The following is a 15,734-nucleotide window of genomic DNA, read 5'->3' on the forward strand; positions in this document are numbered from 1 at the left end:
GAAAACAGCCATGCATGGAGGTCATGGGAACTCTCCGTTCTATTGCTTTCCTTTCTCCCAGATATATCATGCACATTATGTAACTTCTCTTCAAAGGCAATTTTAGTATTCAGACTGTAGTTGCAAAAATAATACAATATCTTTTGACTAGAGTTCATCTTTTAAAAACAACTACTTTGCCAACAGAAGAAAAAAAAAGGCTAACAGAAGACGGTTTCGCTCCGTCGACCTCTGGGTTATAAGGCTCAGCACGCTTCCGCTGCGCCACTCTGATACAGCTGCTTCTCGAATGAAACACCCATTAATAAAATAAAATAAATCAATCAATTCTCAGTGCAACTTTTTGACGCAGTCTGCTGCTGGACTCACAGAGAGCGGAGAAGACCGCAACAAAAAAACGAACAAGCACATGTTTCCACCCGGTTTCGAACCGGGGACCTTTCGCGTGTTAGGCGAACGTGATAACCACTACACTATGGAAACTTTCACATGTACATTGTTACATTCAGCTGGGCTTTAAGTGAAGACTGCCTTGCACTGCAGGATCCAAAATGGGTAATCGGCACTGTATGCTTAGAGCGCAACACACGGATCGTTTGTTAAGCAACATGTTTCCATAGTGTAGTGGTTATCACGTTCGCCTCACACGCGAAAGGTCCCCGGTTCGAAACCGGGTGGAAACACAGCACGGCATCTTTTTTTCACTGTATGTATTTATTCTCCCCAGGTAAACAGCCACCCAGACCAGAACGATGTATTTGTAGTGTGCATGGTGCATTGTCAATGCAAGTCTGACTGTATATTAAACGGAGTGAGAATGCACTCTGCAACGTTTTGGCTTCGACTGCTGCTTGACTCACAGAAACGACAATGTTGATACTCTGACTCTTCTTCTTAAAATGCATGTTAAAATGCGGAATGTTTTCAAATTCCATGAATTCGCAGGTCTGTACAGAACAAGACGACTATCTGGTCTCACAAAATGTTGCTGGTTCTCGTAGAACAAAGAAGAGTTTGATCAACTATGTCATTCATGCCGACAAAGCTCAGGAGGGCGATCGTTAGGTTGAATATCTAAATTTCCCGGGTTATATCCCGAGTTTCGACAGATGTCAGTTTATTCATATACCTACAGAATCACAGGTACAAATATTGCAGTTAAAGTTTATGCTTTTCAAATCCGTGCACGAAAGGGGGTGCCCAAATCAGAATGAAAGTCACGGGGGGAGTAATCAAAACATCGCAAAAGAAAAATACACTGCATTAAACAAATCATTTGGAGCGGTCTAAAATGAGCAATCCAGGTTCGATTCATTGTTTTGCCCTTTCGATGGCAGCAGTGTAAAAAAATGACCTGCACATTTCTCTGCTGGCTTCGGGTAGCAAACAAGAAGCAGTGATTTCCCATATGATCTAGTGGTTACGATTCCCGTTTTTTCACCCAGGTGACCAGGGTTCAACTCCCTGTATGCGAATTCATTTATTTACTTGTGGAGGTAATTGTCAGATAAAAGGATTGAAAAATGAAACCCCACATTGTAGGATGGGGAGACTTATAACTAGTGACCATTATATAAAAAAAATAAATAACGTTTGCTTATGTTAGATGCAAGAGAGCGAGACAGATAGATTTGCATCTTGGTATCCCATCACTCCTATGTGCACCAAAGCAATGACGGTCTACACTTCAGTTCATATATAATCGGAATAAAAAAGTGGACTCTGTTGCATTGTGAGGCTGCAGTGTCGATAACATAAACCTCTACGTTTGAGGGATCATTTAACTGTACTGTATTATATCGCAGTAACTTGCCCACCGGCAAGTCAAATGTCTTTGCTGTAGGGGGTAGCATTTAGTTATCCCAAGTTCTGTAGCTTTGCGCAGTGGCAGTATCATAGCCCATGAGGTTTGTCCGAGGCGTGATTATTGCTAGTTGAAAACTTTAACCAATACCCCGCCGTGGTGACTTGAAATATAGTCGCCGCTGGCAATTTTTGACAGTCTCACAGAGTCTGCTATCATGTAGTTGAAAGAACAGAACAAATGTTGACGCTTTGACATTCTGGGTTTGGTTTTGTATTCTACTGATTGGGCACAACATTTGAGTTGATCTTTTTACTCTTTATAACATACAAGTGTATTTACAAGGTTAGGGGCCGTTTCTCCTGTTGTGTCAATTATATTACTATGCAGCTGGCAGGCATTCGGAACGCGCACGCTAACAACGCGTCATCTTTCATTTTACAAAACACGGGGCATTCGACACGGAGAAAACCTTCTAGACAAATACTAAAAGAGCTAAACATCAATTTGCCTCCCCAGCCATGTTAATAGATATCTGGCTTTTTTGCAGTAGCATTAAAGTTGTGGTGACACACGAAAAAGAAACATGGAAATCTGTTTTGGGGTTGGGGAGTTAACCTACCAAACAATTTACGCACATGAATATATCATGAAAACAGCCATGCATGGAGGTCATGGGAACTCTCCGTTCTATTGCTTTCCTTTCTCCCAGATATATCATGCACATTATGTAACTTCTCTTCAAAGGCAATTTTAGTATTCAGACTGTAGTTGCAAAAATAATACAATATCTTTTGACTAGAGTTCATCTTTTAAAAACAACTACTTTGCCAACAGAAGAAAAAAAAAGGCTAACAGAAGACGGTTTCGCTCCGTCGACCTCTGGGTTATAAGGCTCAGCACGCTTCCGCTGCGCCACTCTGATACAGCTGCTTCTCGAATGAAACACCCATTAATAAAATAAAATAAATCAATCAATTCTCAGTGCAACTTTTTGACGCAGTCTGCTGCTGGACTCACAGAGAGCGGAGAAGACCGCAACAAAAAAACGAACAAGCACATGTTTCCACCCGGTTTCGAACCGGGGACCTTTCGCGTGTTAGGCGAACGTGATAACCACTACACTATGGAAACTTTCACATGTACATTGTTACATTCAGCTGGGCTTTAAGTGAAGACTGCCTTGCACTGCAGGATCCAAAATGGGTAATCGGCACTGTATGCTTAGAGCGCAACACACGGATCGTTTGTTAAGCAACATGTTTCCATAGTGTAGTGGTTATCACGTTCGCCTCACACGCGAAAGGTCCCCGGTTCGAAACCGGGTGGAAACACAGCACGGCATCTTTTTTTCACTGTATGTATTTATTCTCCCCAGGTAAACAGCCACCCAGACCAGAACGATGTATTTGTAGTGTGCATGGTGCATTGTCAATGCAAGTCTGACTGTATATTAAACGGAGTGAGAATGCACTCTGCAACGTTTTGGCTTCGACTGCTGCTTGACTCACAGAAACGACAATGTTGATACTCTGACTCTTCTTCTTAAAATGCATGTTAAAATGCGGAATGTTTTCAAATTCCATGAATTCGCAGGTCTGTACAGAACAAGACGACTATCTGGTCTCACAAAATGTTGCTGGTTCTCGTAGAACAAAGAAGAGTTTGATCAACTATGTCATTCATGCCGACAAAGCTCAGGAGGGCGATCGTTAGGTTGAATATCTAAATTTCCCGGGTTATATCCCGAGTTTCGACAGATGTCAGTTTATTCATATACCTACAGAATCACAGGTACAAATATTGCAGTTAAAGTTTATGCTTTTCAAATCCGTGCACGAAAGGGGGTGCCCAAATCAGAATGAAAGTCACGGGGGGAGTAATCAAAACATCGCAAAAGAAAAATACACTGCATTAAACAAATCATTTGGAGCGGTCTAAAATGAGCAATCCAGGTTCGATTCATTGTTTTGCCCTTTCGATGGCAGCAGTGTAAAAAAATGACCTGCACATTTCTCTGCTGGCTTCGGGTAGCAAACAAGAAGCAGTGATTTCCCATATGATCTAGTGGTTACGATTCCCGTTTTTTCACCCAGGTGACCAGGGTTCAACTCCCTGTATGCGAATTCATTTATTTACTTGTGGAGGTAATTGTCAGATAAAAGGATTGAAAAATGAAACCCCACATTGTAGGATGGGGAGACTTATAACTAGTGACCATTATATAAAAAAAATAAATAACGTTTGCTTATGTTAGATGCAAGAGAGCGAGACAGATAGATTTGCATCTTGGTATCCCATCACTCCTATGTGCACCAAAGCAATGACGGTCTACACTTCAGTTCATATATAATCGGAATAAAAAAGTGGACTCTGTTGCATTGTGAGGCTGCAGTGTCGATAACATAAACCTCTACGTTTGAGGGATCATTTAACTGTACTGTATTATATCGCAGTAACTTGCCCACCGGCAAGTCAAATGTCTTTGCTGTAGGGGGTAGCATTTAGTTATCCCAAGTTCTGTAGCTTTGCGCAGTGGCAGTATCATAGCCCATGAGGTTTGTCCGAGGCGTGATTATTGCTAGTTGAAAACTTTAACCAATACCCCGCCGTGGTGACTTGAAATATAGTCGCCGCTGGCAATTTTTGACAGTCTCACAGAGTCTGCTATCATGTAGTTGAAAGAACAGAACAAATGTTGACGCTTTGACATTCTGGGTTTGGTTTTGTATTCTACTGATTGGGCACAACATTTGAGTTGATCTTTTTACTCTTTATAACATACAAGTGTATTTACAAGGTTAGGGGCCGTTTCTCCTGTTGTGTCAATTATATTACTATGCAGCTGGCAGGCATTCGGAACGCGCACGCTAACAACGCGTCATCTTTCATTTTACAAAACACGGGGCATTCGACACGGAGAAAACCTTCTAGACAAATACTAAAAGAGCTAAACATCAATTTGCCTCCCCAGCCATGTTAATAGATATCTGGCTTTTTTGCAGTAGCATTAAAGTTGTGGTGACACACGAAAAAGAAACACGGAAATCTGTTTTGGGGTTGGGGAGTTAACCTACCAAACAATTTACGCACATGAATATATCATGAAAACAGCCATGCATGGAGGTCATGGGAACTCTCCGTTCTATTGCTTTCCTTTCTCCCAGATATATCATGCACATTATGTAACTTCTCTTCAAAGGCAATTTTAGTATTCAGACTGTAGTTGCAAAAATAATACAATATCTTTTGACTAGAGTTCATCTTTTAAAAACAACTACTTTGCCAACAGAAGAAAAAAAAGGCTAACAGAAGACGGTTTCGCTCCGTCGACCTCTGGGTTATAAGGCTCAGCACGCTTCCGCTGCGCCACTCTGATACAGCTGCTTCTCGAATGAAACACCCATTAATAAAATAAAATAAATCAATCAATTCTCAGTGCAACTTTTTGACGCAGTCTGCTGCTGGACTCACAGAGAGCGGAGAAGACCGCAACAAAAAAACGAACAAGCACATGTTTCCACCCGGTTTCGAACCGGGGACCTTTCGCGTGTTAGGCGAACGTGATAACCACTACACTATGGAAACTTTCACATGTACATTGTTACATTCAGCTGGGCTTTAAGTGAAGACTGCCTTGCACTGCAGGATCCAAAATGGGTAATCGGCACTGTATGCTTAGAGCGCAACACACGGATCGTTTGTTAAGCAACATGTTTCCATAGTGTAGTGGTTATCACGTTCGCCTCACACGCGAAAGGTCCCCGGTTCGAAACCGGGTGGAAACACAGCACGGCATCTTTTTTTCACTGTATGTATTTATTCTCCCCAGGTAAACAGCCACCCAGACCAGAACGATGTATTTGTAGTGTGCATGGTGCATTGTCAATGCAAGTCTGACTGTATATTAAACGGAGTGAGAATGCACTCTGCAACGTTTTGGCTTCGACTGCTGCTTGACTCACAGAAACGACAATGTTGATACTCTGACTCTTCTTCTTAAAATGCATGTTAAAATGCGGAATGTTTTCAAATTCCATGAATTCGCAGGTCTGTACAGAACAAGACGACTATCTGGTCTCACAAAATGTTGCTGGTTCTCGTAGAACAAAGAAGAGTTTGATCAACTATGTCATTCATGCCGACAAAGCTCAGGAGGGCGATCGTTAGGTTGAATATCTAAATTTCCCGGGTTATATCCCGAGTTTCGACAGATGTCAGTTTATTCATATACCTACAGAATCACAGGTACAAATATTGCAGTTAAAGTTTATGCTTTTCAAATCCGTGCACGAAAGGGGGTGCCCAAATCAGAATGAAAGTCACGGGGGGAGTAATCAAAACATCGCAAAAGAAAAATACACTGCATTAAACAAATCATTTGGAGCGGTCTAAAATGAGCAATCCAGGTTCGATTCATTGTTTTGCCCTTTCGATGGCAGCAGTGTAAAAAAATGACCTGCACATTTCTCTGCTGGCTTCGGGTAGCAAACAAGAAGCAGCGATTTCCCATATGATCTAGTGGTTACGATTCCCGTTTTTTCACCCAGGTGACCAGGGTTCAACTCCCTGTATGCGAATTCATTTATTTACTTGTGGAGGTAATTGTCAGATAAAAGGATTGAAAAATGAAACCCCACATTGTAGGATGGGGAGACTTATAACTAGTGACCATTATATAAAAAAAATAAATAACGTTTGCTTATGTTAGATGCAAGAGAGCGAGACAGATAGATTTGCATCTTGGTATCCCATCACTCCTATGTGCACCAAAGCAATGACGGTCTACACTTCAGTTCATATATAATCGGAATAAAAAAGTGGACTCTGTTGCATTGTGAGGCTGCAGTGTCGATAACATAAACCTCTACGTTTGAGGGATCATTTAACTGTACTGTATTATATCGCAGTAACTTGCCCACCGGCAAGTCAAATGTCTTTGCTGTAGGGGGTAGCATTTAGTTATCCCAAGTTCTGTAGCTTTGCGCAGTGGCAGTATCATAGCCCATGAGGTTTGTCCGAGGCGTGATTATTGCTAGTTGAAAACTTTAACCAATACCCCGCCGTGGTGACTTGAAATATAGTCGCCGCTGGCAATTTTTGACAGTCTCACAGAGTCTGCTATCATGTAGTTGAAAGAACAGAACAAATGTTGACGCTTTGACATTCTGGGTTTGGTTTTGTATTCTACTGATTGGGCACAACATTTGAGTTGATCTTTTTACTCTTTATAACATACAAGTGTATTTACAAGGTTAGGGGCCGTTTCTCCTGTTGTGTCAATTATATTACTATGCAGCTGGCAGGCATTCGGAACGCGCACGCTAACAACGCGTCATCTTTCATTTTACAAAACACGGGGCATTCGACACGGAGAAAACCTTCTAGACAAATACTAAAAGAGCTAAACATCAATTTGCCTCCCCAGCCATGTTAATAGATATCTGGCTTTTTTGCAGTAGCATTAAAGTTGTGGTGACACACGAAAAAGAAACACGGAAATCTGTTTTGGGGTTGGGGAGTTAACCTACCAAACAATTTACGCACATGAATATATCATGAAAACAGCCATGCATGGAGGTCATGGGAACTCTCCGTTCTATTGCTTTCCTTTCTCCCAGATATATCATGCACATTATGTAACTTCTCTTCAAAGGCAATTTTAGTATTCAGACTGTAGTTGCAAAAATAATACAATATCTTTTGACTAGAGTTAATCTTTTAAAAACAACTACTTTGCCAACAGAAGAAAAAAAAGGCTAACAGAAGACGGTTTCGCTCCGTCGACCTCTGGGTTATAAGGCTCAGCACGCTTCCGCTGCGCCACTCTGATACAGCTGCTTCTCGAATGAAACACCCATTAATAAAATAAAATAAATCAATCAATTCTCAGTGCAACTTTTTGACGCAGTCTGCTGCTGGACTCACAGAGAGCGGAGAAGACCGCAACAAAAAAACGAACAAGCACATGTTTCCACCCGGTTTCGAACCGGGGACCTTTCGCGTGTTAGGCGAACGTGATAACCACTACACTATGGAAACTTTCACATGTACATTGTTACATTCAGCTGGGCTTTAAGTGAAGACTGCCTTGCACTGCAGGATCCAAAATGGGTAATCGGCACTGTATGCTTAGAGCGCAACACACGGATCGTTTGTTAAGCAACATGTTTCCATAGTGTAGTGGTTATCACGTTCGCCTCACACGCGAAAGGTCCCCGGTTCGAAACCGGGTGGAAACACAGCACGGCATCTTTTTTTCACTGTATGTATTTATTCTCCCCAGGTAAACAGCCACCCAGACCAGAACGATGTATTTGTAGTGTGCATGGTGCATTGTCAATGCAAGTCTGACTGTATATTAAACGGAGTGAGAATGCACTCTGCAACGTTTTGGCTTCGACTGCTGCTTGACTCACAGAAACGACAATGTTGATACTCTGACTCTTCTTCTTAAAATGCATGTTAAAATGCGGAATGTTTTCAAATTCCATGAATTCGCAGGTCTGTACAGAACAAGACGACTATCTGGTCTCACAAAATGTTGCTGGTTCTCGTAGAACAAAGAAGAGTTTGATCAACTATGTCATTCATGCCGACAAAGCTCAGGAGGGCGATCGTTAGGTTGAATATCTAAATTTCCCGGGTTATATCCCGAGTTTCGACAGATGTCAGTTTATTCATATACCTACAGAATCACAGGTACAAATATTGCAGTTAAAGTTTATGCTTTTCAAATCCGTGCACGAAAGGGGGTGCCCAAATCAGAATGAAAGTCACGGGGGGAGTAATCAAAACATCGCAAAAGAAAAATACACTGCATTAAACAAATCATTTGGAGCGGTCTAAAATGAGCAATCCAGGTTCGATTCATTGTTTTGCCCTTTCGATGGCAGCAGTGTAAAAAAATGACCTGCACATTTCTCTGCTGGCTTCGGGTAGCAAACAAGAAGCAGCGATTTCCCATATGATCTAGTGGTTACGATTCCCGTTTTTTCACCCAGGTGACCAGGGTTCAACTCCCTGTATGCGAATTCATTTATTTACTTGTGGAGGTAATTGTCAGATAAAAGGATTGAAAAATGAAACCCCACATTGTAGGATGGGGAGACTTATAACTAGTGACCATTATATAAAAAAAATAAATAACGTTTGCTTATGTTAGATGCAAGAGAGCGAGACAGATAGATTTGCATCTTGGTATCCCATCACTCCTATGTGCACCAAAGCAATGACGGTCTACACTTCAGTTCATATATAATCGGAATAAAAAAGTGGACTCTGTTGCATTGTGAGGCTGCAGTGTCGATAACATAAACCTCTACGTTTGAGGGATCATTTAACTGTACTGTATTATATCGCAGTAACTTGCCCACCGGCAAGTCAAATGTCTTTGCTGTAGGGGGTAGCATTTAGTTATCCCAAGTTCTGTAGCTTTGCGCAGTGGCAGTATCATAGCCCATGAGGTTTGTCCGAGGCGTGATTATTGCTAGTTGAAAACTTTAACCAATACCCCGCCGTGGTGACTTGAAATATAGTCGCCGCTGGCAATTTTTGACAGTCTCACAGAGTCTGCTATCATGTAGTTGAAAGAACAGAACAAATGTTGACGCTTTGACATTCTGGGTTTGGTTTTGTATTCTACTGATTGGGCACAACATTTGAGTTGATCTTTTTACTCTTTATAACATACAAGTGTATTTACAAGGTTAGGGGCCGTTTCTCCTGTTGTGTCAATTATATTACTATGCAGCTGGCAGGCATTCGGAACGCGCACGCTAACAACGCGTCATCTTTCATTTTACAAAACACGGGGCACTCGACACGGAGAAAACCTTCTAGACAAATACTAAAAGAGCTAAACATCAATTTGCCTCCCCAGCCATGTTAATAGATATCTGGCTTTTTTGCAGTAGCATTAAAGTTGTGGTGACACACGAAAAAGAAACACGGAAATCTGTTTTGGGGTTGGGGAGTTAACCTACCAAACAATTTACGCACATGAATATATCATGAAAACAGCCATGCATGGAGGTCATGGGAACTCTCCGTTCTATTGCTTTCCTTTCTCCCAGATATATCATGCACATTATGTAACTTCTCTTCAAAGGCAATTTTAGTATTCAGACTGTAGTTGCAAAAATAATACAATATCTTTTGACTAGAGTTCATCTTTTAAAAACAACTACTTTGCCAACAGAAGAAAAAAAAGGCTAACAGAAGACGGTTTCGCTCCGTCGACCTCTGGGTTATAAGGCTCAGCACGCTTCCGCTGCGCCACTCTGATACAGCTGCTTCTCGAATGAAACACCCATTAATAAAATAAAATAAATCAATCAATTCTCAGTGCAACTTTTTGACGCAGTCTGCTGCTGGACTCACAGAGAGCGGAGAAGACCGCAACAAAAAAACGAACAAGCACATGTTTCCACCCGGTTTCGAACCGGGGACCTTTCGCGTGTTAGGCGAACGTGATAACCACTACACTATGGAAACTTTCACATGTACATTGTTACATTCAGCTGGGCTTTAAGTGAAGACTGCCTTGCACTGCAGGATCCAAAATGGGTAATCGGCACTGTATGCTTAGAGCGCAACACACGGATCGTTTGTTAAGCAACATGTTTCCATAGTGTAGTGGTTATCACGTTCGCCTCACACGCGAAAGGTCCCCGGTTCGAAACCGGGTGGAAACACAGCACGGCATATTTTTTTCACTGTATGTATTTATTCTCCCCAGGTAAACAGCCACCCAGACCAGAACGATGTATTTGTAGTGTGCATGGTGCATTGTCAATGCAAGTCTGACTGTATATTAAACGGAGTGAGAATGCACTCTGCAACGTTTTGGCTTCGACTGCTGCTTGACTCACAGAAACGACAATGTTGATACTCTGACTCTTCTTCTTAAAATGCATGTTAAAATGCGGAATGTTTTCAAATTCCATGAATTCGCAGGTCTGTACAGAACAAGACGACTATCTGGTCTCACAAAATGTTGCTGGTTCTCGTAGAACAAAGAAGAGTTTGATCAACTATGTCATTCATGCCGACAAAGCTCAGGAGGGCGATCGTTAGGTTGAATATCTAAATTTCCCGGGTTATATCCCGAGTTTCGACAGATGTCAGTTTATTCATATACCTACAGAATCACAGGTACAAATATTGCAGTTAAAGTTTATGCTTTTCAAATCCGTGCACGAAAGGGGGTGCCCAAATCAGAATGAAAGTCACGGGGGGAGTAATCAAAACATCGCAAAAGAAAAATACACTGCATTAAACAAATCATTTGGAGCGGTCTAAAATGAGCAATCCAGGTTCGATTCATTGTTTTGCCCTTTCGATGGCAGCAGTGTAAAAAAATGACCTGCACATTTCTCTGCTGGCTTCGGGTAGCAAACAAGAAGCAGTGATTTCCCATATGATCTAGTGGTTACGATTCCCGTTTTTTCACCCAGGTGACCAGGGTTCAACTCCCTGTATGCGAATTCATTTATTTACTTGTGGAGGTAATTGTCAGATAAAAGGATTGAAAAATGAAACCCCACATTGTAGGATGGGGAGACTTATAACTAGTGACCATTATATAAAAAAAATAAATAACGTTTGCTTATGTTAGATGCAAGAGAGCGAGACAGATAGATTTGCATCTTGGTATCCCATCACTCCTATGTGCACCAAAGCAATGACGGTCTACACTTCAGTTCATATATAATCGGAATAAAAAGGTGGACTCTGTTGCATTGTGAGGCTGCAGTGTCGATAACATAAACCTCTACGTTTGAGGGATCATTTAACTGTACTGTATTATATCGCAGTAACTTGCCCACCGGCAAGTCAAATGTCTTTGCTGTAGGGGGTAGCATTTAGTTATCCCAAGTTCTGTAGCTTTGCGCAGTGGCAGTATCATAGCCCATGAGGTTTGTCCGAGGCGTGATTATTGCTAGTTGAAAACTTTAACCAATACCCCGCCGTGGTGACTTGAAATATAGTCGCCGCTGGCAATTTTTGACAGTCTCACAGAGTCTGCTATCATGTAGTTGAAAGAACAGAACAAATGTTGACGCTTTGACATTCTGGGTTTGGTTTTGTATTCTACTGATTGGGCACAACATTTGAGTTGATCTTTTTACTCTTTATAACATACAAGTGTATTTACAAGGTTAGGGGCCGTTTCTCCTGTTGTGTCAATTATATTACTATGCAGCTGGCAGGCATTCGGAACGCGCACGCTAACAACGCGTCATCTTTCATTTTACAAAACACGGGGCATTCGACACGGAGAAAACCTTCTAGACAAATACTAAAAGAGCTAAACATCAATTTGCCTCCCCAGCCATGTTAATAGATATCTGGCTTTTTTGCAGTAGCATTAAAGTTGTGGTGACACACGAAAAAGAAACATGGAAATCTGTTTTGGGGTTGGGGAGTTAACCTACCAAACAATTTACGCACATGAATATATCATGAAAACAGCCATGCATGGAGGTCATGGGAACTCTCCGTTCTATTGCTTTCCTTTCTCCCAGATATATCATGCACATTATGTAACTTCTCTTCAAAGGCAATTTTAGTATTCAGACTGTAGTTGCAAAAATAATACAATATCTTTTGACTAGAGTTCATCTTTTAAAAACAACTACTTTGCCAACAGAAGAAAAAAAAAGGCTAACAGAAGACGGTTTCGCTCCGTCGACCTCTGGGTTATAAGGCTCAGCACGCTTCCGCTGCGCCACTCTGATACAGCTGCTTCTCGAATGAAACACCCATTAATAAAATAAAATAAATCAATCAATTCTCAGTGCAACTTTTTGACGCAGTCTGCTGCTGGACTCACAGAGAGCGGAGAAGACCGCAACAAAAAAACGAACAAGCACATGTTTCCACCCGGTTTCGAACCGGGGACCTTTCGCGTGTTAGGCGAACGTGATAACCACTACACTATGGAAACTTTCACATGTACATTGTTACATTCAGCTGGGCTTTAAGTGAAGACTGCCTTGCACTGCAGGATCCAAAATGGGTAATCGGCACTGTATGCTTAGAGCGCAACACACGGATCGTTTGTTAAGCAACATGTTTCCATAGTGTAGTGGTTATCACGTTCGCCTCACACGCGAAAGGTCCCCGGTTCGAAACCGGGTGGAAACACAGCACGGCATCTTTTTTTCACTGTATGTATTTATTCTCCCCAGGTAAACAGCCACCCAGACCAGAACGATGTATTTGTAGTGTGCATGGTGCATTGTCAATGCAAGTCTGACTGTATATTAAACGGAGTGAGAATGCACTCTGCAACGTTTTGGCTTCGACTGCTGCTTGACTCACAGAAACGACAATGTTGATACTCTGACTCTTCTTCTTAAAATGCATGTTAAAATGCGGAATGTTTTCAAATTCCATGAATTCGCAGGTCTGTACAGAACAAGACGACTATCTGGTCTCACAAAATGTTGCTGGTTCTCGTAGAACAAAGAAGAGTTTGATCAACTATGTCATTCATGCCGACAAAGCTCAGGAGGGCGATCGTTAGGTTGAATATCTAAATTTCCCGGGTTATATCCCGAGTTTCGACAGATGTCAGTTTATTCATATACCTACAGAATCACAGGTACAAATATTGCAGTTAAAGTTTATGCTTTTCAAATCCGTGCACGAAAGGGGGTGCCCAAATCAGAATGAAAGTCACGGGGGGAGTAATCAAAACATCGCAAAAGAAAAATACACTGCATTAAACAAATCATTTGGAGCGGTCTAAAATGAGCAATCCAGGTTCGATTCATTGTTTTGCCCTTTCGATGGCAGCAGTGTAAAAAAATGACCTGCACATTTCTCTGCTGGCTTCGGGTAGCAAACAAGAAGCAGTGATTTCCCATATGATCTAGTGGTTACGATTCCCGTTTTTTCACCCAGGTGACCAGGGTTCAACTCCCTGTATGCGAATTCATTTATTTACTTGTGGAGGTAATTGTCAGATAAAAGGATTGAAAAATGAAACCCCACATTGTAGGATGGGGAGACTTATAACTAGTGACCATTATATAAAAAAAATAAATAACGTTTGCTTATGTTAGATGCAAGAGAGCGAGACAGATAGATTTGCATCTTGGTATCCCATCACTCCTATGTGCACCAAAGCAATGACGGTCTACACTTCAGTTCATATATAATCGGAATAAAAAAGTGGACTCTGTTGCATTGTGAGGCTGCAGTGTCGATAACATAAACCTCTACGTTTGAGGGATCATTTAACTGTACTGTATTATATCGCAGTAACTTGCCCACCGGCAAGTCAAATGTCTTTGCTGTAGGGGGTAGCATTTAGTTATCCCAAGTTCTGTAGCTTTGCGCAGTGGCAGTATCATAGCCCATGAGGTTTGTCCGAGGCGTGATTATTGCTAGTTGAAAACTTTAACCAATACCCCGCCGTGGTGACTTGAAATATAGTCGCCGCTGGCAATTTTTGACAGTCTCACAGAGTCTGCTATCATGTAGTTGAAAGAACAGAACAAATGTTGACGCTTTGACATTCTGGGTTTGGTTTTGTATTCTACTGATTGGGCACAACATTTGAGTTGATCTTTTTACTCTTTATAACATACAAGTGTATTTACAAGGTTAGGGGCCGTTTCTCCTGTTGTGTCAATTATATTACTATGCAGCTGGCAGGCATTCGGAACGCGCACGCTAACAACGCGTCATCTTTCATTTTACAAAACACGGGGCATTCGACACGGAGAAAACCTTCTAGACAAATACTAAAAGAGCTAAACATCAATTTGCCTCCCCAGCCATGTTAATAGATATCTGGCTTTTTTGCAGTAGCATTAAAGTTGTGGTGACACACGAAAAAGAAACATGGAAATCTGTTTTGGGGTTGGGGAGTTAACCTACCAAACAATTTACGCACATGAATATATCATGAAAACAGCCATGCATGGAGGTCATGGGAACTCTCCGTTCTATTGCTTTCCTTTCTCCCAGATATATCATGCACATTATGTAACTTCTCTTCAAAGGCAATTTTAGTATTCAGACTGTAGTTGCAAAAATAATACAATATCTTTTGACTAGAGTTCATCTTTTAAAAACAACTACTTTGCCAACAGAAGAAAAAAAAAGGCTAACAGAAGACGGTTTCGCTCCGTCGACCTCTGGGTTATAAGGCTCAGCACGCTTCCGCTGCGCCACTCTGATACAGCTGCTTCTCGAATGAAACACCCATTAATAAAATAAAATAAATCAATCAATTCTCAGTGCAACTTTTTGACGCAGTCTGCTGCTGGACTCACAGAGAGCGGAGAAGACCGCAACAAAAAAACGAACAAGCACATGTTTCCACCCGGTTTCGAACCGGGGACCTTTCGCGTGTTAGGCGAACGTGATAACCACTACACTATGGAAACTTTCACATGTACATTGTTACATTCAGCTGGGCTTTAAGTGAAGACTGCCTTGCACTGCAGGATCCAAAATGGGTAATCGGCACTGTATGCTTAGAGCGCAACACACGGATCGTTTGTTAAGCAACATGTTTCCATAGTGTAGTGGTTATCACGTTCGCCTCACACGCGAAAGGTCCCCGGTTCGAAACCGGGTGGAAACACAGCACGGCATCTTTTTTTCACTGTATGTATTTATTCTCCCCAGGTAAACAGCCACCCAGACCAGAACGATGTATTTGTAGTGTGCATGGTGCATTGTCAATGCAAGTCTGACTGTATATTAAACGGAGTGAGAATGCACTCTGCAACGTTTTGGCTTCGACTGCTGCTTGACTCACAGAAACGACAATGTTGATACTCTGACTCTTCTTCTTAAAATGCATGTTAAAATGCGGAATGTTTTCAAATTCCATGAATTCGCAGGTCTGTACAGAACAAGACGACTATCTGGTCTCACAAAATGTTGCTGGTTCTCGTAGAACAAA

The 15,734-nt window shown here is 41.7% G+C and overlaps 26 non-coding genes across 26 annotated transcripts; 13 read left to right on the forward strand and 13 right to left on the reverse strand.

The window, feature by feature from the left end:
- Positions 1 to 410: 410 nt before the first annotated feature.
- Positions 411 to 483, reverse strand: trnav-aac (transfer RNA valine (anticodon AAC)). Its single transcript has one exon. It is a non-coding gene; the product is annotated as a tRNA-Val (tRNA).
- Positions 484 to 610: 127 nt separating this feature from the next.
- On the forward strand, positions 611 to 683 carry trnav-cac (transfer RNA valine (anticodon CAC)). The gene has a single exon. It is a non-coding gene; the product is annotated as a tRNA-Val (tRNA).
- A 1,190-nt stretch (positions 684 to 1,873) lies between these two features.
- On the forward strand, positions 1,874 to 2,013 carry LOC131728668 (U4 spliceosomal RNA). The gene has a single exon (XR_009322784.1). It is a non-coding gene; the product is annotated as a U4 spliceosomal RNA (small nuclear RNA).
- A 239-nt stretch (positions 2,014 to 2,252) lies between these two features.
- Positions 2,253 to 2,309, reverse strand: LOC131728670 (U7 small nuclear RNA). The gene has a single exon (XR_009322786.1). It is a non-coding gene; the product is annotated as a U7 small nuclear RNA (small nuclear RNA).
- A 556-nt stretch (positions 2,310 to 2,865) lies between these two features.
- trnav-aac (transfer RNA valine (anticodon AAC)) lies at positions 2,866 to 2,938 on the reverse strand. Its single transcript has one exon. It is a non-coding gene; the product is annotated as a tRNA-Val (tRNA).
- A 127-nt stretch (positions 2,939 to 3,065) lies between these two features.
- Positions 3,066 to 3,138, forward strand: trnav-cac (transfer RNA valine (anticodon CAC)). The gene has a single exon. It is a non-coding gene; the product is annotated as a tRNA-Val (tRNA).
- A 1,190-nt stretch (positions 3,139 to 4,328) lies between these two features.
- LOC131728676 (U4 spliceosomal RNA) lies at positions 4,329 to 4,468 on the forward strand. Its single transcript, XR_009322792.1, has one exon. It is a non-coding gene; the product is annotated as a U4 spliceosomal RNA (small nuclear RNA).
- A 239-nt stretch (positions 4,469 to 4,707) lies between these two features.
- On the reverse strand, positions 4,708 to 4,764 carry LOC131728671 (U7 small nuclear RNA). The gene has a single exon (XR_009322787.1). It is a non-coding gene; the product is annotated as a U7 small nuclear RNA (small nuclear RNA).
- Positions 4,765 to 5,319: 555 nt separating this feature from the next.
- On the reverse strand, positions 5,320 to 5,392 carry trnav-aac (transfer RNA valine (anticodon AAC)). Its single transcript has one exon. It is a non-coding gene; the product is annotated as a tRNA-Val (tRNA).
- Positions 5,393 to 5,519: 127 nt separating this feature from the next.
- trnav-cac (transfer RNA valine (anticodon CAC)) lies at positions 5,520 to 5,592 on the forward strand. The gene has a single exon. It is a non-coding gene; the product is annotated as a tRNA-Val (tRNA).
- Positions 5,593 to 6,782: 1,190 nt separating this feature from the next.
- On the forward strand, positions 6,783 to 6,922 carry LOC131728677 (U4 spliceosomal RNA). Its single transcript, XR_009322793.1, has one exon. It is a non-coding gene; the product is annotated as a U4 spliceosomal RNA (small nuclear RNA).
- Positions 6,923 to 7,161: 239 nt separating this feature from the next.
- On the reverse strand, positions 7,162 to 7,218 carry LOC131728672 (U7 small nuclear RNA). The gene has a single exon (XR_009322788.1). It is a non-coding gene; the product is annotated as a U7 small nuclear RNA (small nuclear RNA).
- Positions 7,219 to 7,773: 555 nt separating this feature from the next.
- Positions 7,774 to 7,846, reverse strand: trnav-aac (transfer RNA valine (anticodon AAC)). The gene has a single exon. It is a non-coding gene; the product is annotated as a tRNA-Val (tRNA).
- A 127-nt stretch (positions 7,847 to 7,973) lies between these two features.
- Positions 7,974 to 8,046, forward strand: trnav-cac (transfer RNA valine (anticodon CAC)). Its single transcript has one exon. It is a non-coding gene; the product is annotated as a tRNA-Val (tRNA).
- Positions 8,047 to 9,236: 1,190 nt separating this feature from the next.
- Positions 9,237 to 9,376, forward strand: LOC131728678 (U4 spliceosomal RNA). The gene has a single exon (XR_009322794.1). It is a non-coding gene; the product is annotated as a U4 spliceosomal RNA (small nuclear RNA).
- Positions 9,377 to 9,615: 239 nt separating this feature from the next.
- Positions 9,616 to 9,672, reverse strand: LOC131728675 (U7 small nuclear RNA). The gene has a single exon (XR_009322791.1). It is a non-coding gene; the product is annotated as a U7 small nuclear RNA (small nuclear RNA).
- Positions 9,673 to 10,227: 555 nt separating this feature from the next.
- trnav-aac (transfer RNA valine (anticodon AAC)) lies at positions 10,228 to 10,300 on the reverse strand. The gene has a single exon. It is a non-coding gene; the product is annotated as a tRNA-Val (tRNA).
- Positions 10,301 to 10,427: 127 nt separating this feature from the next.
- Positions 10,428 to 10,500, forward strand: trnav-cac (transfer RNA valine (anticodon CAC)). The gene has a single exon. It is a non-coding gene; the product is annotated as a tRNA-Val (tRNA).
- A 1,190-nt stretch (positions 10,501 to 11,690) lies between these two features.
- On the forward strand, positions 11,691 to 11,830 carry LOC131728679 (U4 spliceosomal RNA). Its single transcript, XR_009322795.1, has one exon. It is a non-coding gene; the product is annotated as a U4 spliceosomal RNA (small nuclear RNA).
- Positions 11,831 to 12,069: 239 nt separating this feature from the next.
- On the reverse strand, positions 12,070 to 12,126 carry LOC131728673 (U7 small nuclear RNA). Its single transcript, XR_009322789.1, has one exon. It is a non-coding gene; the product is annotated as a U7 small nuclear RNA (small nuclear RNA).
- A 556-nt stretch (positions 12,127 to 12,682) lies between these two features.
- Positions 12,683 to 12,755, reverse strand: trnav-aac (transfer RNA valine (anticodon AAC)). The gene has a single exon. It is a non-coding gene; the product is annotated as a tRNA-Val (tRNA).
- Positions 12,756 to 12,882: 127 nt separating this feature from the next.
- Positions 12,883 to 12,955, forward strand: trnav-cac (transfer RNA valine (anticodon CAC)). The gene has a single exon. It is a non-coding gene; the product is annotated as a tRNA-Val (tRNA).
- Positions 12,956 to 14,145: 1,190 nt separating this feature from the next.
- Positions 14,146 to 14,285, forward strand: LOC131728669 (U4 spliceosomal RNA). The gene has a single exon (XR_009322785.1). It is a non-coding gene; the product is annotated as a U4 spliceosomal RNA (small nuclear RNA).
- Positions 14,286 to 14,524: 239 nt separating this feature from the next.
- Positions 14,525 to 14,581, reverse strand: LOC131728674 (U7 small nuclear RNA). Its single transcript, XR_009322790.1, has one exon. It is a non-coding gene; the product is annotated as a U7 small nuclear RNA (small nuclear RNA).
- Positions 14,582 to 15,137: 556 nt separating this feature from the next.
- trnav-aac (transfer RNA valine (anticodon AAC)) lies at positions 15,138 to 15,210 on the reverse strand. Its single transcript has one exon. It is a non-coding gene; the product is annotated as a tRNA-Val (tRNA).
- Positions 15,211 to 15,337: 127 nt separating this feature from the next.
- trnav-cac (transfer RNA valine (anticodon CAC)) lies at positions 15,338 to 15,410 on the forward strand. Its single transcript has one exon. It is a non-coding gene; the product is annotated as a tRNA-Val (tRNA).
- Positions 15,411 to 15,734: the final 324 nt, after the last annotated feature.

This window comes from Acipenser ruthenus, unplaced genomic scaffold (genome assembly GCF_902713425.1).
Source record: "Acipenser ruthenus unplaced genomic scaffold, fAciRut3.2 maternal haplotype, whole genome shotgun sequence".
NCBI lineage: Eukaryota > Metazoa > Chordata > Actinopteri > Acipenseriformes > Acipenseridae > Acipenser > Acipenser ruthenus.